Genomic DNA, 22,103 nt, shown 5'->3' with positions numbered 1-22,103 from the left:
TAGTCCTAGCCATTTTTTGTCCTCTGCCCTAAATATCCTGAAGATAAATCCCAACTATTTCCACAGCCCTCACCAGTTATCTGGGAATATCCAAGACAGGAATGAGCATCTACTACCACTTTAAGTAATTCTACAGTCCTTTCTTCATATGCTGCTTCCTCAAAGACCCCAAGTTTAGCACCACTTGGGATGGGCCTAGTCCAAGGCTGGGGGAATGAGACCCGGCTCTCTGCCTGCCTAGAATGTGAGATGCTCAAGGAAATGCTTCCTCTGCCTGTGCCATTGGCTCCTTGATTAACGCTGGACTTAGCTATTAGCATATTTCATTGCCATTTACTGAGCACATCTGTGTGTGCTCTAGTCCAATAAACAGGCATGGTTTATTTCTTGGACCAGTATTTCTTTTGTATTTACTGTTTTGGTTTGGTTTGGTTTTTGGTTTTTTTTAGCTTAAAAAAAATCAGCTCATCAATTTGCCTTGTGTTGATCTACTTAATGTCGACCAACTTCCACGCCCCCACCCTGCCTCTGCTCCTCTGTGAGTATTTGCCATTCATCCTCTTATTGGAAGAGAAACTCATCCTGCTCATCACAATCCAGCCGCATTGTGATTCCTCTTCTCTGCGGCCAGCCTGGGTCCCCTCTGGTTCCACTGACAGTCTTTCCTTATCTTTTTCTTACCAGGAGTAGCTTCTGAAAGACACCCCCTTGGAAAAGGAGCATTGCACAGGAGGAAACTCTGGACATCCCCATCCCCTGTAACTCACTGTGTGACCTGATGCATATCCCTTCTTCCTCTGAGCCTCAGTTTCCTGATTTATTGGATGAAGGCACTGGCCAAAGCACCTCCAGGTTCCTGAAGGCCTGATGAGCCATGTGGCTGCCTCCCTGAACTCCCACAGCTCCACAAGGGTGGGCCCAGCCAGGGCAGGTGCTTTTCCTGTCAAATCACTTCCACCTTCACTGCAGACACTCTCCCGTCAATAGCTGGTTCAGAAGTATAGACAAGCCTCCCAGCCTAGGGCCTGCCTGTCTGGATTCCTCAACTCCACAGTGCAGCCACCCATGCTGTTGAAACTCTCTGATATGTTATTGTCATTTTCCTGCCTTAGGTGGTTCAAGTGGGCTGTCCTTTGCCACCCACGGCTTCTCCCTGGACCTAAGGGCTTCTTTCTTCCATATTGGAGTCATAAAAAGAGAATGTGTAAAAGGGTGGTGTTTTGTTTGGGTTTGGTTTGATTTTTTAATCTATATAGTGGCGTTTAAATATACCCACAAATACTTTTAACAACCTTCCTTCAAAATATGAAGTCTAACCCTCTTCCCCCTAAATGTAAGCTATACTTAATGACACTTCTAACAAATAAAATGTGGTGGAAGTACTGCTGTAATGATTTCTAAAGCCCAGTCATTAAAAAAAAAAAAAATCTAGCTTCTGTTTGAGTCTCTATCTCTATCTGTTTCTCTATCTTTATCTTTATCTCGATCTCTATATCTATCCCAGATTGCTTCCCCTGAAGGAAGCCAGGACACACAAAGCATCCTATAGAGCTACAGCCATGAGAAAAGGAACTAGAGGAACTGAGGTTCTCCAACTAACACCCCAAATCAACTTGTTCTGGGAGTGAGACACCTTGGAAGTGCATCTTGCAGCCTCAGTTCATGAGAAACCCTGAGCCTCAATTCATGAAAGACTTTGAATCATAACCATCTGGCTAAGTATACCAAATTCTTGAGCCAGAAACTTCTGACTCAGAAACTCCAAGGATAATAAATGTTGACAGTTGTTTTAAGCCATTAACTTTGGGGTCATAGGTCATGTAGCAAGAGATAATTAATACAAACTGAATCCTTCATTGCAGTTAAGTTTGTGTTACACATCTCTTTATTTGCACCTTGAAAACAAAAGAGTGCTATCGGGCACAGTGTTGCATGCCTGTAATCTCAGCAGCACGTGAGGCTGAGGCAGGAGGATTGCAAGTTCAAAACCAGCCTTAGCAAATTAGGAGGTCCCAAGCAACTTAGCAAGATCTTGTCTCAAAATTTAAAAATGACCTAGGGATGTATGTGGCTTAATAGTTGAGCCACCCTGAGTTCATCCCCGGTACAAAAGAAAAGAAAACAAGAGTCCTTTTATTGTTGAGTTGATTTTGATAGTATATTGTGTAGATAATGCTTAAAAACTGTATTGTTTTGCCAGTGCAATGAATTAGTTTTGGTCCACGTAGCCAGGTACATTCACACACATTCACAGCCTTTAGCTAAACAAGGTCTTATGGGGACTAGGTAGCCACCATTGTGTAGGGCTTGTCTAGGACTCATGGTTACCATCCACTATGGGAAGAACATGACTGAGCCCAGAGATTTCCCTGTCACCAGGTACACAAATACCAACATTGTATTGTCCCTAAGCATCTTATTGCAAAAAAGATTTCCCTCTACTGCAGGGTCAGGACCTGATCTATGGCTTATGCTCTGAGGACCACAGCAAGAGGATTATACTGGCAGCCAGGGGCTATTGCTAATGCAACCTCCTGGCTTCCCTAGGGCATATCTGGGCCAAGGTGTGTGTGAGGCAGCCTCATTCCCTCCTGACATGGGCTCTGGATGCCAAGAGCTGGGGGAGAGTGAGAGGGATCACATTTGTGTTGAGCCCAGGCCTCCAGCCAAGAGTGCTGGAGGCAGCCCAGTCTCTCATCCTCATGGGCAATGACAGATCCATCATCTAAGCACTAAGCATGGAGTACAGCACTGCCAGGGATGTCTGCCAGCTCTTGATGTGTGCTTATGGGCCTCCCATTATAAGAGGACAGATATTCAAGTCAATCCAGTTTAGCAAACATTGTCTGACCATCTACTACATGTGGGAAACAGGAATAGTAACTAGAAGAAAGAGGAAGTAAACGTAGCATCTGCTTTCAAAAGCTGCACTATCTAAGTGGAGCGATGCAGGGTCATTAAGGCAAAATGTGGATCCAATTAGAACTGAAGTACTAGCAGCCTCTGCCTCTTCTGAGCATTAAGAACAGTTCTGTGAAAGGTGTACACTTAGCCTGGCTCTGAAGATGTCATTAAAAAAAAAGGCTTTTAAGAAGGGGCAATGACATGGAAACATGAAGGAGCAGTGTATACCAAGTATCTGTGGTCACAACTCTATCATGGAGGTAGGTTATCTAGGTTAGCTAGTGCCACCATAATGCTGTGTGACGAACAACTCCAAAGTAGCAGCAGCTACAACAGCAGGCATTTATATCTCTCTAACAGTTTTGCTGATTGACCAACGCATCTCCACTCTAGACTGTTGATCAAGGTCAAGACCATTTACCTGTCTTTTCTTCGAGGACTCAGGTTGAAGGAGCAGCTGCTCGGGCTGGGATTGTAGCTCAGCAGTAGAGCACTCCCCTAGCACGCGTGGGACCCGGGTTCAATCCTCAGCACCACGTAAAAATAAAGGCATTGTGTTGTATCCATCTACACCTAAAAAAAAAAATATTAAAAAAAGAGGAGCAGCTGCTATCTAGAAAATACTTTTCTCAAAGTCCAAGGCAATTGTTCAAGAGTGTACCTTGGAAGCCTCAGATTGGATATGCCTATATCTGCTCACATTCCATTAGCTACGGCAAGTCACCTGGCTGAGACCAAAGTTAGGGAGGCAGGAAGGAATATGGTGCCCCTAATGACCCTTGGCAAGGGTGGGGAGGGAAGGAAAGATTGTGAACAAATAATATAATCTTCTTAACAGATGGTGGCCACGAAGAAGTCATACAGCATCAAGCTGCAGAACCCATGGAATCTTGTATGGGAGAGACTATTTGGTTGTTTACCAAACTATTGCTCTTACCCTCCTGAACACAAAATCAATTTGCCATTAGTGTCTGAATTCCAGCCAATGAAATATGGTAGAACTGACAGCCTCCAGTTCAATAATACCCTCCACTCTTTCCCGGTCTTCTGGGGAGATATACAGAATCCACCAAACAAACCTGAGGCCCAAGGTGATTGCAGAGCCACAAAGTAGAAGGAACCTGGGTCCCTAAGTCACTGCTTGAAGGACAGCCATCTGGGAAAGCCACTTGACCAGTAATAGTCAGGTTAGTCTAAGCAAACTTATTTTAAGCCTCAGGAATTTGGAAATTATTTGTTACAGCAGTTAATCTACTATTAGCCAATGTCACCGTCACACTTGATAGGTGGCTAAGTGAAACGCACACAGAATTGAAGTCAGACAAGCTTAGATTAAAATGGCCCCAGCACTGTACAGTAAGATCTCTTTGAACAAATTGCTGTAACTCTCTAGGCCTTAGTTTTTTTATTTTTAAATAAAATTCATAGTTCCTACCCTTTTTTACTGAACAGGGTGGAGCCCTGCCAGGTTTACCCTCTCAATCCAGAAGTTTAGGAGTGACTTTAATGACGTCCAATGTCAGCAACATGATGTATCAAGGATTAAGTCTTCCCGAGTGTTACTCTGCTAGGGGAAAGGTGATGGACATGTCCCCCACTGGGTGGGGCCGGGGAAGATCTACACTGGAAGGTAGGCAGGATCTTCAATTTTCCCAGAGGATTCACTAGAAGCCTGGCAGGAAAAAGAGGCTTCTCAGCTTGCCACCTGCTCCTGGTCCCCCAAACCACCCAAAATTACAAAGGGAACTTTGAACCTCAGATTCTGATGCTCAAGCCTAACTTGGTATAGAGGGGACTGGCAGAGTCCTGCTACCCTCAATGTAAGTCCCCAGGGACAAGCACCAGCAGAAAGGATCAGTGACTAAGAATCTAGATGGTCAGACTTTTCTTTGATTTTATTTAGTTTTTCCTCCTTCCTTCCTTCCTTCCTTCCTTCCTTCCTTCCTTCCTTCCTTCCTTCCTTCCTTCCTTCCTTCCTTCCTTCCTTCCCTCTGAGAGATACAAAGGAAGAGAGCTTAGATTCTCAAATCCCAGCTTTGCCACTCACTTCCTGCATGACCTGAAGGAAGTCACTTACCTTTCCTTGCCTCAGTTTTCTCAACCGCACAATAAAGACAATCTCGGCATTCTGCTTTTTTTGGTTTTGTTTTTTTTTTTTAATGACGTGGGTTAATATTAGAGCCGTGTGAGTGTTCCTTAAATGAATAATTCAAATGGAAGAGCATGGGGCAGGAGGAAAGACAGGAAATGAGAGGGAAAGGTGGGAGATCACATGGGGACAGGGTAGGACAGAGAGAGCAGACAGATGAACTCAGGTGGCCAGACCTGACAGGGGAGGGGGGAAACCAAATGTCTCAAGGAAAACAGGAGAAAGAGACTCAGTGAGAAAAGGAGATTCCATCCACAAAATGCAATTAGAATGGAATTCAAACACAGTGTTCCTGGACTAATTAGGAAGCACCAGATCACCAGGTGGCCTTCTGAAGCCATCTCAGGTCAAAAACAAACACCTCCCAGAAGTCATCCCCTGAGCAGAGGGAGCAGCAGCCCAATTTAGAAAATGACCCAGGGGTGAAAACCCAGAAGCCTCGGGGAAGCCTATGGGTTGAGTGTGCACAAGAAAATGAACAGATTTCACAGGTTCCCCAGCCCTAGGAACTCTGGGACCCACCATCCACAGGGAACTGGGTCAGGTTCTACCCATGACCTGACCCCCTCATCCCATAAAAAGCTCCCGAGAAAAGCTTGGGACAAATCAGAAATTCCATTCCCATCTTTATTACCAAATACAGCCAGGCTGACAACCTCTCAAGTTGCAACCTAATGTGATTTCAAATGGCAACATTATACACCCTCTGAAAAAAAAAAAAAAAAAAAAAAACCTGTGCTTATAATCAAAGCACCAGCAGCTCCTTAACTCTAGGGGCACTCCTGGGCTTGGCAGTAATGACATTAGCGTGTTTGGAGCTGTCAGAGGCAATGTCACTAATCTGGGTCTAGGAGGGAAGAAGCGGTGATGAATGAATGGAGTCTCCAGCCATAATGGGCTTCCCCGGTGGTCTGGGAGCTGCCCTGCCTGGCAAGCAGCTAAACCGGATTAATGGAGCCCCCCTGCTAGGCAGAACAATGGCCCTTTCCCTGGAGTCTGGGTCTGCCTGGTGGGTGTGGGCAATACCGAACCTGGGCAAAAAAAAAAAAAAAGAATGCTTTGTGGGGCACTGCAGAGACCTGGAAAATACCTGGGCTAAAAAAAAAATACAACAGCACCTGGCGAGAATTCAAGAAAATGACCTGCCTGTATTTCACAAATACTACCCTGAAAATTAAGACTGCAATCCCCTGCTCTCCTGACAAGCCACACACTCGCTCTTGATTTCATCTTATAAATGATGTAATCATATGAACCGACATATAGCTCCGTTTTCTCATTTATAAAATGGAGTAGTAACAGCCAAACTCATGGGGTTGTTACCAGGACGATGAGAAATAATGGATTACAGTAATGCAAATAACTCAGAGGCTGACACACAGGAGGCACTATGTTAGCTGCTGTTGCAGCTGTTATTATTACTAATTGTGAGTATTATCTGCTGTTCATACAGATAATAAAACAAAGTCATGTGGCATGTTCTTCCCCCAGAATGTGAGTCTATTCCTACTTTTGTCTCGAACTTCAGGTGCAACTAGAAAATGCAACTCAAAATTTAATCCTCCCAGCACTCATACCAGAACACACATTCAGTGTGCTGCAGCAGAAGGAATCAAAAGGAGCATTTCCAGAAATTCTGCCCTGTGCTTAACAAGGTGCTACAGCTTAACTCTACTACCTTCCTCATCAGCATATGAATCTGATTACAATGATACGTGAATCCCCATTTTTATAGATGACAAAACAAAAGATCAGAAAAGTGAAGTGGGTTGAGAGACTGACTTGAACCTGGAAATTCAGGAAGCAAAGATGCTTCTCCCCTCCCGCTCCCCCTCCCCCTCTGGCCTTTCAGACCTTCATCACAACAAACAACTTGCTTCTTCAGGCAAAGTCAGCTTCCCATGGAGACAGAAAATGCATTCCCATATTGGATTAGAGTTGGTGGGGAAAAGATAAATTAGCAAGGGGAGGAGGGTGCAGGAAAGACAACTTCCTGAAGAGAGGGCAGCTGTGTTCAGATTTCAGGGAACAGGATTCACAGAAAAACACACAGGCATAAACACACATAAGGATGCACACAGAGGCTAGGGATTTGACTAAATGGTAGAAAGAGAGGTCCTGGGATCAATCTCCAGCACTTCAAATTCCACAGGAATGCCCATACACAGGGATATACAAAACCCACACATAGGGAGTCTTGCATGCATATAGATGCTCACAGATGTGAGAATACACGTGCTTACACATGGGTGTAAGCATGCCCAGAGACACAGGCATAAGAACACACACACAGACATACAGGGACACACACACATGTGCTCACTGTGAGTGTCTCTCTCTCTCTCTCTCTCTCTCTCTCTCTCTCTCTCTCTCACACACACACACACACACACACACACACACACACACATACACATACACAATCTCAAAACCCAGTATAAAAGGTGTAGACTCTTGGAGAGACCCTTCTGGAGGGTCTTTTCAGAAGCCAGAGGAACTTTCTTGGACCCAATTGGCACGTCTTCCACTTCCCTCCCCACCCACACAGGCCCCTGCCTCAGACTTGGAAGAAGTGCACTCTGCCCCTTAACCTCTTTGTCCCTGCAGCTGGAACCTTGAGCCCTCTAGATTCCAGCCACCAGGGTGGCATCTAGGAATCCAGAGGGGCAAGGACTGGCCAGAAACCAGAAAACCCTACAGCATAGCCAGAGGGCCCCTAGTCTGGCCTTTCCTCCTTTCTTCCCCTAGGGACAGGGAAGCAGGTCTAGGGTGGGCTGAACAGTTGGCAGATGGGGAAGTGAGGCCAGGGAGGGGATCTTTGACCCTATGGCTATTTCTCCTTGTATCTTACAGTCTGACCACTAAAACTGTGATTCCATATTTCACGCAACTTGTAAATTTATTTCTTTGCCCTTGACTATCAGCATTTTACTTTAATGCTGCTGCAAGCTGACCTACCCTAGCCAGATCTCTGCTCTGTGCCAGCCTGTCTGCATGAGTGTGTGCCCTTCCCTGGAGGGGACCTGGCATTCCTCTGCTCATTTCTCCTAGAGATGAGGAAGGAATGGAAATTATCAAAAACCACCTGGGAGTTGAAGAGAACACCACCTACAGAGGCATTTGTCATTTCAACACACCTTTTCTCTCCTTCAGAGGGGTGAGGGCTAAAAACTGGACTCTATCAGCCCAAAGGAGTGTGGTGAAGGCAAGGAGTCTGCTATCAACACCCTCCTCCCTCCTGGACCCCAGGAACCGGGTCTTACCTGCCCAGAATGTGCTAATCACTCATTCATTCAACAAACATCCTGGAGCAGCTAGGCCCTGGGCACCCTGGTGCAGAGATGAAAGGCCAGTGTCAGTCCTGGGGATAGACTCTGGAGGGAGAGATAAGACGCCACCAGACATTCCACAGACACCCTGGAAGATCTGCATTTTAAGAGAAATCCGAACAAGAACTTGCTTCACCCCAGGGTTGAATCTCAAACCTCCAATTGGAGGCCTCAGTGAGGGAGATATTCATGAGTTTAAATCCAGTTTCCCACTCATGCCTTATCAAATAGCAACATGCCGCCTGCTCCATCAATGCAAGGCCTGTCCACTAGACTGCCTCTCCTTGCCATCCTCCCTGCCTGGCCCTGGCCCCACACGGTAGCCTGGGGTCCAGCCATTTCCCTCAGGACAGCAGGGTCCCCTGCTTTCACCCTCCAGAGTGGCCCGGCTAAACTCACACTGTCTGCAAAGCTAGGGGCTGGTACACTACTGCGATCTGCTGCTATCTCAGCCACTGTTCTGGCCCTCTCCATCTGAGAGCCATGGCAGTCTTGTAAGGTGGAGGGCTTAGGAGTCTGCGAGGCCTGAGTTCAAATCCTTCCTCAGCTATCTGTCCTTTAGCAGGAATCCTTACAAACCTGCTGCTGGACCACTGAGAAAAAGCACATGTGCAGGCACCAACCTTGCTTAGGACCTGTTTAGAGCCCTCTCCTATCCACAAGGAGGGCATGCAGTCCAACCTGGCCAGGCCAGTTCACCAGGCCTCCCAGGGTACCCCCTCCTCTCTTCTCCCCTGGGAATGCCTTCTCTTGCCAAGTCCCAGCAATTACTCAAGTTCAACAAGCGCTTGTGGTAATGAAGTTGGATGTGTCTGAGTCCATTTAATGATATTTAATTATGCACCGCTTTCCTTGACAGGCTCAGGAAGATCTACACTGGCTGCTGACCCTCAGTGGGCTGTATCCTTATATATGTCCCATGCAGACCTCTAGGCCATTTGTCGAGATTGCACTTTTGCTCAGAGGAGGAAAAACTCTCTTAATAAAGAGGGAAATGAAGTGCTATGGTTAGGATGTGAGATGTCCCCCAAGAGCTCATGTGTGAGACAATCAAAAAGGTTCAGAGGAGAAATGATTGGGTTGTGAGAGTCTTGACCCAATCAGTGAATAACTACTGAGTGGTAATGAAGTGGTAGGGTGCAGCTGGAGAGGTGGGAATCGAGGCGCGGCTTTGGGGTGTATATTTGTATCTGGCGAGTGGAGACCTCTCTCTCTGCTTCCTGATCACCATGAGAGCTGCTTCCTTCTGCCATACTCTTCCGCTATGATGTCCTGCCTCAGCTTGAGCCCCGAGGAACAGAGTCTGCTGTCTATGGATTGAGAATCCTAAACCACGAGCCCCCCAAGTATATTTTTCCTCCTCTAGGGTTGTTCTGGCTGGGTCCTTTTAGTCACAGCAGTGAAAAGGCTGACTAAAACATGGAGAAACTACAGGAATGACATTCGGCATATCCAAGAGGAGCGTAGGAAGTGTCCACCTGCCTGGTTTCCTAACTCAACAGTATTTACGGATCACTTCCTATAGACAAGACACTGTGCCAGGTACAAGGTACAAGTGAACAAGTGAACACTTGTTTGCCAAAACCTCTGGCCATGAGGTTTCCAGCAATGTCTTGGTGGGCAGACCCGGACATGAACATGGGAGCAGGCAGGGATCTGGGGGAAGAGGAGAAACAGAAGCAGGATTCAGAGGCCTGTGAGCTCTCTGTCAAAGAGGACCCCTTCTCCCCAGTCCTGTGCACCACCTGCCTACACTCATCTGAGTGCTACTGGCCCCAGTACCTGGGTGTCAGACAGCAGAAATTTGGCTCTTTGTCCAAGCTTCTTAAGGTTCACATCCAGGAGGACTGCCGATATAGAGTCTCTCCAAAGGAGAAGACTCATCCATACCGTGCATGAATCCATGACAATCAGCCAAGCCGTAGGGTGAGATGAAGCACTGAAGAGCCCAGCGAACCCTTCAGAAGGAAGACCCCAAGCCCACTGCCCAGACAGAACTCCATCATGTGACACCAAAGACCCAACCTTCCCAGGAGTTAGTGTTATGATCCTTTATTTCTTTACTCTTACAAAGAAGGGAAAGAAAGAATGTGGGAAGGGAAAAAGGCAAGAAAGGTGAACACAGATCAGCCCCTTTACTGGGTCCTATTGTTTTTTTAGGATGACACTAATAATTCTATATTTAGGAAGCTGAGCTTTGGCCTTGTCCAGCTCCCCAGGGCTTGTGGCTGTTTTCCAAGCTGGTCCCAGAGGCTGAGGACAGGGCAGGCCTCCCGTGGAAGAGCTCTTGCTGGAAGACACCAAGATGTACAATCCCTCTCCCCACATGGGTATTGACATCTGCTTAGTCAATCTAATTGAAAGTGCATTTGCAATCACTGTTTTGTTTTTAAGAATTGCTTTTCCTCGACTATTGATCTCTAGGCCTGAGGTACCGCTTCTTTATTGTATCAGAGCCCATCCGTCAGGACAATGAAATGGCTGGTATGTCACCTGCCAATAGTGATATGACTCACCCCTCGGAATTCTACCAGATTGAGGCAGCACAATGAGATTCACAGTCATGGGAGACTCCTTGGGGAGTCTTCTAAGAAAAAAAATGTTCTTGTGTTCTTCCCAAAATACACTGGATTTCTAGAACCCTCAAAAAGCACTAGTGGACCAAGTGTGGTAGCACATTCCTGTCTATCCCAGCAACTCAGGAGGATTGCAAGTTTCAGGCCAGCCTCAGAAATTTAGCAAGACCTTTGGCAACTTAGCAAGACCCTGTCTCAAAATTTAAAAAGGGCTGGGGTTGAACCTCAATGGCAAAGCATCCCTCGCTTCAATCCACAATACCACACACACACACACACACACAAAAAAAAAAAAAAAAAAAAACCAAAAAAACAGAAAGACAAGAAAGGAAGGATGAGTTGAAGCCAAGCACCAGAGTTTCTGGGAACGGCCAAGAAAATTGGAATGCATTTGTGCTGAACTGTCATCAGATCATGTCCCAGATAAGGGAGGGCCTACAAGGCTGAGGAGGATCTAACATTCGGGGGACATCGTCACTGACCCCAGAGGGCAGGGCTTGCATAATGCCTTTCAAAATGGCGTCCAATTTTCACCCCTGCCCCCCGCATTCAGCCAGCTCCCCAGACCCTGATGAAAGGACCTGGATGCAAGCACGTTGCTGGCCAGGTGATCCTGGGAAGCATTCACTCAGGCAGGGGACAGCTGCCAGAAAAGGGCCAGCATCCAGAACTGTGTGACAATGAGGAGGTTGCCACTGGGGATGTAACAGAGATGAGGTAGAATAGGCCTCAGGCAGTGAGCAGGCTGGGCATGATACACAACCCAGCCCTGGCTCCTAGGTGCACTGACTCCAGCCAAGCCCACTCTGCTCCTGTCCCAGAGAAGGCCCTTAGGAGAAGGACCACAGTGGGCATGGGAAAGGTAGATGCCAAGCAGATGGCCTGGTGGGGATAGGGTCTGCTGGGTGCTGACTGCTCGGCTGTAGGATTAAGATGAGCCACACCATCTCTGCCCTCAAGGAGCTCCCAGTTGGCACAAGGGTTCAGCAGGGGATGGACCAGAGCCTCCCTTGCCTTCCCCACAACAGCAACATTACCCCATAAAACAGTCCTGGCAGTCAGCCTGGCCTCTGGACACAGGAGCGGGCAGAAATCCATATCTTCTGGCCTGGGCTGCTGTCACCAGCAGGAGACAATAACAGCAAAGCCATGCCACAAACAGAGTCCACATACTTGCACCTCCCACACACCAAACCCTGTCTCTGGGGATGACAGAGAGTAGGTGGAGAAACGTGCTTCTCACATTGGGAGACAGAAACAGGAGGCAGGGTGCTGCTCTTTCTGAGTCTCTTCGATGATTCATATTCATCACACACACACAGAGAACCCTGGAAGAGAGAAAGGGAGCAGCTCCCCGTCTCTTTAGGTTGGTATCTCTCCTCTGGCTGTGTGACCCTGCACTGGTCACTCAACCACTCTGGTTGGATTTTCCCAAGGAAAAGCCCCATGCCCATTAAGCTCCCAGATGGCCCAGAACGGGAGGCAGCAGAGCAAACTGGAGCCCATGCTGAACTGTGGTCATGTAGCAACTGAGCCATTCCCTGCCCCCTCTGTGCTGACTCATCCTGAGGGGCTTCCAGCCATGTCACTGATTATCCTGAGCACAGAGCTCAAGGGAGCTGTCCAAGCCTTCTGCAGGGCCCAGCGTTAACAGGCTCTCCTTCCATTATCCCTCCCATCCTGCATGATAAAATAGATTAAATCAGAAATCCTCGGATGAAGTGTCTAAGGGCTGTGTGGCCAGAATACAGATCCCTGCTGGCTGGGCGCCCGTCCCCACAGGCTGACTCAGCTCTCCTGATTGCAGAAGACACATTGTGTGGGTCTCCCATCTCATCAGCCCTGCCCTCCTCCTCCTTGTCCTCCACCTCCTGACAGAGACAGAACCTCCAAAATCCTCCCCCCACCCACCAGCTCGGCCAGCAACTAAAGCATGAAGGCACATCCAGCCAGGGCCAGACAGGAGTCCGCCTTCCTCAAACATCCTCCTGCCTCCGCCGAGGGAGAGGGTCCTCCAGGGAGCTGCCAATCCACAGCCTGAGCCTCGCTCACCTCCCCACTCCGGGAGGGAGGACCTGTAGGGACGCTTGGTGTTGGGGTGGGGGGGGCATGGGGGCACCTTGGTCATCCTGGCTTTTCTTCCCACCGCCATCACTTTTGCCTCCAAAGACCTCCAGAGAGATCTTCCACAGAGGGCCACCATCAGGAAGTCTTCATGGACCTCACCCACGCCCATTAAGCTGTAAGACAGCCTCCGTACTTCCCTGCCAAGAGCAGAGATGGACTGGAGCAGACGTCCGGTCTCCGAATGAGAGCTGCTGTGGGCCAGTCACAGCTGCACTCTGCCCGAGGGGACCTGTCAGTGAGAATATGAATAACAGAAATGGCAGCCGTTCACTGAGGGTTTCCTGTACCCAGGCGCCGGGCTAAGTGAAGGATTTCACTTACGAGGTGATTACTGGCTTCCCCTGGGTCAATAAGGAGGCCAGGGCAGTTAAGAAAGTTGGCCAAGGCCCAACAGGGGGTGAGCACAGAGGCAGGATGCAGAGCAGCCCCCGCGCCCCCACCCCTCCCCCTTGCCAGTTGGACACCTGCCCCCTCTACAGGGTCCTCAGCTTTGGGTATTAGGATGGAACAAATGAGTCTCCACCCACTAACCATGATGGCCTTCTTCTTCTGTCCATGCAGTGACCCCCCCCAGAGACCCCTCAAAAGCCCAGTGACATCCAAGGGAGGACTATTTTGCAGTGACAGACTGAGGAACTGCAGCCCTGCCTACTCTTCCTCTGAACTGCCCTGCGCTCCTAGCTACTCCTCAGCCAAATTCCAGAAAAAGAGGATGCGCCCCGGCACAGCCGTCACCACCCTATCCAACCCAGCTCTCCAAGCCTGCGGGCCTGACCCCTGCCCACTCCAGGCCAGAGTCCTTCTGTCATGTGATGAAGGTCAGAGCTCCAGGTCATGGCAGAGCTGGCAGGTAAGAGGCAGTGTCACCTTCCTGTCCAGGCCCATTATCCCCAAGACGCAGCCAGTGAGCCACACATTCCAATTTATGCCAAGGCTCTGTGGGGCACCAGGCCACAGCCGGCACAGGTAGGTGGCACTGGGGATGTGAGTTGTCCTGATGAGAGAACACAGCCTGGGGACACTTGGGCAGTCCCTCTGCCCCAAGCTGCAGGCTGGGGAGACTCTTCCAGCCCAAGCCAGCTTCCTTGGATCTGTTTCCCCTTCTCTGGAGCAGTGGCCCCATGTCAGCAAGGCTAACAGGGATCTTGGCAAAGTTCAGCCACACCAACAGCAGCATTCTACCATCTTGGAGGGGCTGTGTAAATAAACAGATCTCCTGTCTGTCGCCACTGTGTTACAAGACAGCTAGATGAGTCTTATTTAGATCAGAGAGCAAGCACATCACGGCACTCCCACTCACAACAGCCGGGGTGCTCTGTGCTGCCCACACCACCCTGCGAGGGCCCCTTGTAGGTGCCTCAGAGAGAGACAGCTGCCCTCTTTCAAGCAGCTGAAACTCAAGAGTGTCACACCATTCTTGCAAAGACCCCATAGAAAAAGTGCAGAAAAGCTAAGGTGGTTTCAGTCGTGAGCCCCAGTCAAGGGGTCCAGGGACAGGCTGGGGCTTCCTCTGCCTGTGCAGCTCTCCCTGGTAGGCTGCAGCAGCAGGAGCAACTTGTCAGTGATGTGTGACTCCCCTGAGCAGGACCGGGTAAGTCAGGGAGCTACACCTGAGGGATCCACACCTGAGGAAACCAGGCTCACTCCCCACATGCTCCCTTTCAGTGGAGGCAGGGAACTGATCGCCAGCAGTTCCGTGGGAGTTCCTCCAGCTCTGGGGTTCCGCAGTGTTTAATTCTTGCTTCCTGGGGCCCACTGGGGTTGGTTTGTGCATGAGGGAGGGGTATGAGTTCAACCATGGCACCCAAGTGCTTCTTTGGGAAGAACTGACTTTGTGCTAGGAACAGACTTGGATCATTGGTGTCTGCTCTGCACATGGAAGGTGAGGCAGGAGCCACTGGGAAGGTGCATCCCACCCCACCCTGAGCAGCCCTTGACAATGACCCCGCCAGATGGATACCAGGAAGCAAGAAGAAGGCCTCAGGGTGCACAGATTTGGACAGGCACAGGGGTGGGGGGGCATTCTAAGTGAGCCCAGGGCTGGAAGCAGACCTGGGAACAGCGGTTGGAGACCTGTGGACACACCTGCTGCCAGATAGGAGTGCAAGGGGCCATGGTGGGGGGGGGGCAGGAGGGAATGAGTGGAGGAGGGAAGAGGAGGGGACGCCTGGACCCCAGGCCTGAGGAAGGAGAGATAGGCCTGACACTCCCACTGGAGAAGAGCAGAGAGGCAGACAAGGCAGGAGACATGGGGAGGGCAGAGAGTTTGGAGGCAATGACACGGCTAGGAGTGATGGAAGTGAAGGCAGAAAAACCAGGAAGAGAGACAGGAAGGGGCCAGCACAGTGACAGGAAGAGAAGGAAACGGAGGTCTAATGCAAAAGGGGAGCCAGTGTCACACAAATCCCAACAGGAGCCCCAATGAATGGTGCCCCCGTCCTCCCTGGGATTCTCTGAGAATCTTGGGGAGCTCAGCCATAAGCCCAGGATCAAATGCCCGGCTGTGAGCCCCACATTTCTGGGCATAACAAGCTGCACAGCCTCCTCCGGGTCCTGTAGCAGTAGCCAGAAGATGGATCTGGTCACAGCCTCTTGCCTGTGCAAGGAACAGGTCAGGATGCTACAGTCTGTGATGCACAGGCCACTGAAGGGCTCTCCACTGCCTGACCATGGATCCAGACGCCCCATCACACAGTGGCACAGACCCTTCTGGAAAGCCTGGTTGATCCCTCTGCCTTGAGTCCAGGGCTGGCTGCAGCCCCATACTCTGCACAAAGAGGCACCTGCATGAGCCCTACCAGGGCCCAAAGAATGGACCCTCTGCCCCTATCCACAAGGTGGGAGGGAAAGGTCACATTTAACAATGGGACCATCTGCTTTATTGCTTTCCAACTATCTGAATATCCCTCTCTACACCATCCTCAATAACATTCCTGTATCAGATGCCAAGAAGAGAGAAAACTTTGGACTCACAACCACAGGCTTAAATGCCTAATTAAGCTCATTCTTTGAACCAAACCATATTTGAGTGCATCTGTCGGCCCTCCTTCATCTCAGCCGCCGAGGGGTAGTGGGACAGCATTAACAGAGGGAGGGTGGGAGGGAGACAGCCCAGGCTGGCAGGCAGGCCCCTGAGCCATCCCCAACCTCTCCTTATTTCTGAATTACGCTGACTGTACTATTTGATCTCTTTTTCTCCAGGGTCTTACATCACCTGGAGCCCCTTCCTCCTGGACCCGCTGGTCCCCCACCCATGCTGTGGTCAGCTGGACTGGGTATTTGCCTGCCTCTTGTCTCTGCCACTTCCCGCCTTGTTGGGCAAGTCCCTGTCATCTATGTCCGTTTTCTTTATTCTGGACCAGGAATGGAAATGCTCTCCTTTATCAGGACCCTCCCTTATAGCTACTCACAGCAGCCACAACACATCAGAGGGTGCTGGTCACTGATCAGTGCTTGGAGGAGGGTGGACAGAGTAAACCAGGGCCCATGTGCATGAGTTTAATCCCACCTATGCTGCCACCTCACTAGGTAAGGGCAACAATTCTCCACCCTTAACTCCTCTCCATGCCTGAGTTTGCCCAGAGAGTTAGATGATCTAAGACTACAGCTTGGTCTTCAGGGGCCAGGTGCCCCCCAAGAGCACCTGTCAGCTCCTGCCATATTCTGGTCTCTATTTATACAACCAGAGGGTCTGAAGTGTGCCCTGGCCTGAGGAAACCAGCTCAAAGCCCTCCCTGGGACTGACATGGAGGGGTCTACATCCTCAAGTGACCTGACAGGTGCTCATCAGGGGAGGGCGCAAACCCCTATCATGTCATCACCCTGCGCCATACTTCTCAGTCCTTCCTCGATGCTTACAGGACCAAGACAATGTGTTTACCCAGGCCACTGGTAGCCAGACCCACACACCCACCCTTCCTGCCCCACTTTATAATTCTTCCTGGTGCTCTCTCAGCAGGATACGATGATCTCCTGTAGGACACTCCCCCCGCCCCCCATGGGTAGTGCTGCTCCTGCCCTGGAGCATGCCATCCCTTTTCCAGAAATGTTTGCTCCCTCTTCCTCATTGCCTGTCGCCCCTCAGACAATGAGAAGAGCACCACCTCACCCCTGCTCCAGTGCAGCACATCCTTGGTGCTTCATGCTATGGGTGCCAACTGACCACTCACTGCTAGAACAGTGCTGGTCAGCTCCTGCAGCCTTTCTCCATTTTGCATGATGGCTTTGTGGTTTCTTCCCTGACCCTAGGACTCTGCAGGGGTGTTAGCTTTCCCTGATTCTGGCTGGCTTCCCCCAGTCTCCCATTGACCCCTCCCACCTCAACTCTTGTCAAATGGAACTTCTATTCCCGAATGTCTGGCCCAGCTCTCCGGCTGGCCCACAGGTTCTGCAAAGGCAAGGACTTCAGCTAACTTCCTGACCACTGGGTCCCCAGCACCCAGTTCTGGGCCAGCCTTGGGCTAAGTGCTGCATTCATATCTGCAGAGTGAATGAGGGATTGAATGGATGCTGTGAACCATGGGCCCCACCAACCTCCATCTTTCATACATTTCGACTCCAGGAAAAGCTTGCCCCCATACTGGGCCTCCTGCTGCCCAAGGCAGAGCCTGTGGCACCAGAAGGCAAAGGGATGCCCTCCCAGCATGTCTCTAGGGAAAAATTCCCCCCCCCCCCACACACACCCCACTGCTCCTTCACTTTGCAAGCATATTCAAATGTTTAAATTCTCTTTGGGGAACAATTAGCCCAACATATGGTCTAATCACATTTTGTCTTCTGATGAAAAAATACACAGAAAACTTGGAAAATGATGACTGACGAGGGTTTATCGTGTTTCTTCTTTTTTTAAGTGGTGATTTTTTTTATGAACATAAGCATGTCCTAGATGAAAGAGCTCTTAGCAACCATGTTGCTCAACTCTCTCATCCTTCTCGGGGGAAACTGAGGCCTAATAAGGAGAAGGGATCAGTCCAAGTTCCCCAGATCTAAAATCCAGATCTCTTGGCAGTTCCTTCTCAATAATCTTGAGAGAGATAGACCTAGTTTTCTTAGGGGTCTTGTAGGACAAACTTGCAAGAATTCTCTTGTCTAGGATTCTGTGTCTATATCCCTCACCTGTGAGATGATGGCAGAGTGGGAGAAGATGAAGGCCGCTGTCCAGAGACCCCTCTCTGACATTCCTGTCAGTCAATGGAAGGGCAGCCAGGTCCCTATCTCCATGCCCAGCAATGTCTAGAACTTATCATCGTCCCCCTACCCCAGCCCTTAAGAATCCAGATGGCATTCACCAGGAAGATGACAAAAACCTGTTTAAAATCTGGTAGCACCTAGAGAACACCTAGAGAGAGCTCACTTCCTGCTCCCTACTCCCCTGTGCCCTCTGCTTCCCTGGGACAGAATGAAATGGCCAAGCATTAGTTCTCTGGACCCTCAAAACTCCATTTGGACATAGACTGACTTGTTTAAATGTGTCTGGGTCCATTTGTTGAGCATCTGTTCCCTCCCCCACTACATCCATCCCACCAGCAAAAGCAGTCAGCACTACCTCACCCCTGCTCCATGCTATCTATGGGTGCTTCATGCTATGGGTGCCAACTGATCTCTCACTGCTAGAACAGTGCTGGACAGCTCATGCAGCCTTTCTCCATTTCGCATTATGGCTTTGTGGTTTCTTTCCTACAACAACTTAGGTGGTGTTGTTATTGTCCCTAGTTTGTGAATGGGAAAACAGAGACTCAGAGATGAAAGGTGACACATCCAAGCAAAAGTAGGCGGGCCAAGACATCATCTATGCTGTCACAGCTCTAAGGAGTTTAAGCATGCTCACTCTTAAAGAGATGGGTCCCTGCAGATGACAAAGTACATGCCTGACCTTGAGTTGAGTGAAAATAATTCTCCCCCTTTATTCTAGTGGCAGGGAGAGTCACCAGGAACTATATCCATTGCCAGGGTTCAGAAAAGATGGAAGTTTGGCCAAAAGATGGCCTTCTGAGCACTGTCACCTGTCCAAGCACTGAGGATCCTGTAGGAAGGCCACCACACTAAAGGACATAATTGAACCCTCATTACAAAGGCCTGACTATATAGAGACTTAAAGGAAGAGGGCCCCAGGTGAGGAACTTAAAGGAAGAGGCCCAGAGGGAGTGAGAATCAGTCAAGGGAAAGCAGAGCAGCCTGTGTCCCACCCTAGGACTTTGCTCTTCTCTTCTCGGGTTGCAGAGACCCCACCCGATGGCTCTGCTGGGGAACTTGCAGATGGGCCTTCATAGAGAGTGGAGGCTAGACAGGCACTCAGCCGGCATGCCCCACCTCCCCCAGAAGCTCTGCACAGACAGCCACAGGCTGAGCCTCCAGCTGCCAGGACATGGCCCTGACAGCACTGACCAGCTGGGGGACCATGGCTCATTAGTTTCTAATTAAGAGAAAATGTATGTCTTGACCTTCCTCCCTGAGCTGTACCCCCTACAGCCTGGGCTGGTAGTTTGAACATCAAGATGCTTGTGGGTCCACGGCTACAGGAGGAGCTGTCTGGCCAGAGGGCTAGGAGGCCACTGTGCTGAGGGGTAGTAGAAAGCATGCTGGGCTCTGCAGAAACATGTGGACAAATGGGAGGACATTGGGAAGCTCCTGTTGCTACAAGATGATGGTCAGTTCATTCATCCAAAGTTTACTGCTTCCAGCTCTGGGGGCCCTCCAGAGGGCAAAGACATAGCCTCCAACCTTGGAAGCATGTGGGGGAAGAGAACTAGTCCACAGGAACCTGAGTGGTCCATGCATTTGGCCCAGAGCACACAGGATACAATGCCAAGGGAACTGGAAGGCTTCCTAAAAGAGGTGACTCCTGACATCTGGGTCTTAAAAGGTGAGTAGGATTTTGCCTCCCAGGGTAGAATAAGAGAGAAATATTTCAGACCAAAAAACAACAGCCCTGCCCAGAGTCTCAGAGCTAGGACCCCTTCAAAGCCCAGTCTTTCTGCTTTCAAAGCTGGTACCCTTAGACACTGTGCCCTGCTACTCAATGTGTGAGGAGCCTGAATGCCATGCCAAGACTCAGGGAACTCAGGGAAGGGGGCACATTCAGAAGGTGTCTTAATCCATTCAGGCTGATATGAATAGCATAGCACAGACAGGATGACTTATAAACATCAGAAATTTGCTTCTTACAGTTCTGGAGCTGGAGAGGTATGAGATCAGGGTGCCATCAGGTTCTGTACCAAGTGAAGGCCCATTGGTCAAGACAGCTGTCTTCACTCTAACCAATGGTGGCAGAAAGGGCAAGGGCTCTCTCTTGAGCCTCTGTTATTAGTGTATAAATCACATTCATGAACCTCCTCCCCCCATGACCTAATCATGGCCCCAAGGCCTCTCCCCCTAAAGCCATCACCTGGGGGAATTAGAATTTTAACATATGGATTTTAGAAGGTGAGTGGAAAGCCCTGCCAAGAATATTTTGGATAAAGGGGGAGATTTGGGAGACATGTCTAAGGTGGAATCTACAAAATTTTGCAGACCAACTGGTTACAGGGAAAGTCACCTCACTTTTCTGAATCTGAGTTGGGCGTCCCCTGCCCTGCCTCCTGGGAAGCTGAGTAACCTCTGAGGCCAAATGCTCAGACTGGAGTCTCTGAGAGGCCCTGTGCCTGTTATGTGCCCTTGGGCAAGCCACGTGCCTCACAAAGTCTTCTTTCTATCATTCTAAATACCTCCAGAGCTACATCCTGGCAGTATGATGGAAACTTGATGACATGATCGTGTGGCCCAGAGTGTGGCACTCAGTACACGCCAGCGGTTCCCTGAAGGGCCCCACCCTATAAAGCGGCTCACGTGCCACAAGGAGGCACAGTAACCACGGAATGTGGGAAGGAGCATCAAATTGGCAGAGCAGTTTTATGAAGCAAGGGGACTTAGGGAACTTCTCTCTATTCTCTTTTGTCCACACTGTGTATATCATTAAGATTTTTAAATAATTTTTAGGAAGTCTTAGAACATGATGTAAATAATTATTATCATCCAAAAGCTCTGGTTTTGAATAAAATTGAGTTTGTCAACAAGAAAAAACACCCAAGGAAAAATTCCTGGCCCTTGGTTAACTTCAGGAGTCCCAGGTCCCCTTTTTAGGACTGATCCCTGCAGGAGGTCATAATACTAAACTTTCACTATCCACCTAACTTTGTTCACATCCTGTTCTCACCTGTCGGTCCCCAGTCCAGAAAACACAGAGGAGGAATGAAGGACAGAGGATCACGGGGTGCTGGACCCTGGGTGGAGCTCTCTGTTTAGACCGGGATATCTGATCTTCTCATATCCTCTGAGTGAAGGTATCACCTGGTCCCATCTTACCAGTGGGGTCACCCCCATGACACCTTCCCTGAGCATAAGCCCCCAACTTGCTGAGAAAGGTGAGTTTGACAAGCCTCATGCATACTGGACTCTATCCCAGGATCCTCTAAATATCAGTGGCAGAATTCAGGACTGAACCCACGTTGTTCTGACCACTGAACATGGCATAACTTCTTAGCCCCATCCTGCAGATTGGAAGACCATAACCCTTGGAGTAAAGTGACAAACTCCCTCTTCTTCAATCACTCAGATGATGGAGCAGGAGATTCCACTTGTGAGGAAGACACAGAAGAGAGTGCACATCACTTCAGACTGACTCTCAAGGAATGCCATGGTGCTATCTCTCGGAAATGGGGTATAGATAAGGGTGGCCTATTAGACAGGAATAGGTGGGGTGTAAAAAGCTGGAGAGGATGAGGAGAACACACCCCTGAGAAGTGTGGTACACGCAAACCCAGCAGTTCAGCCGCAGGAACTAGAGGAGACCATCTGTGAATGTCACACTGCTGACAGATATGATCCATGAAATTGACATGAAAAGAGCAAAAAAATGAGAAAAATTAACACAGTCACGGTACAGTCAGAAAACATACAATTCAGGAAAGGACTGGAAAGAGAAAGAGGCTCTTAAATTCAGTTCTTGGACTCAAAAATACAACTGATTCTCTGAGTCCTGAA

At 49.4% G+C, this 22,103-nt stretch overlaps 1 long non-coding RNA gene across 8 annotated transcripts in view; it reads right to left on the bottom strand.

Moving 5' to 3' along the window:
- The window catches only part of LOC110598691 (uncharacterized), a 216,535-nt gene that overhangs the window by 90,136 nt on the left and 104,296 nt on the right, over positions 1 to 22,103 (bottom strand). For all 8 annotated transcript variants that reach the window (XR_013430835.1, XR_013430837.1, XR_013430840.1 and 5 more), the window contains one exon: positions 3,326 to 3,477. This is a non-coding gene — a long non-coding RNA (uncharacterized LOC110598691). The remainder of the gene's footprint in view (positions 1 to 3,325; positions 3,478 to 22,103) is intronic.

The sequence above is a fragment of the Ictidomys tridecemlineatus genome, chromosome 15 (genome assembly GCF_052094955.1).
Source record: "Ictidomys tridecemlineatus isolate mIctTri1 chromosome 15, mIctTri1.hap1, whole genome shotgun sequence".
Taxonomy (NCBI): domain Eukaryota; kingdom Metazoa; phylum Chordata; class Mammalia; order Rodentia; family Sciuridae; genus Ictidomys; species Ictidomys tridecemlineatus.
The sequence above is the reverse complement of the archived record's forward strand: the minus strand, read 5'-3'. Positions and strand labels throughout refer to the sequence as shown.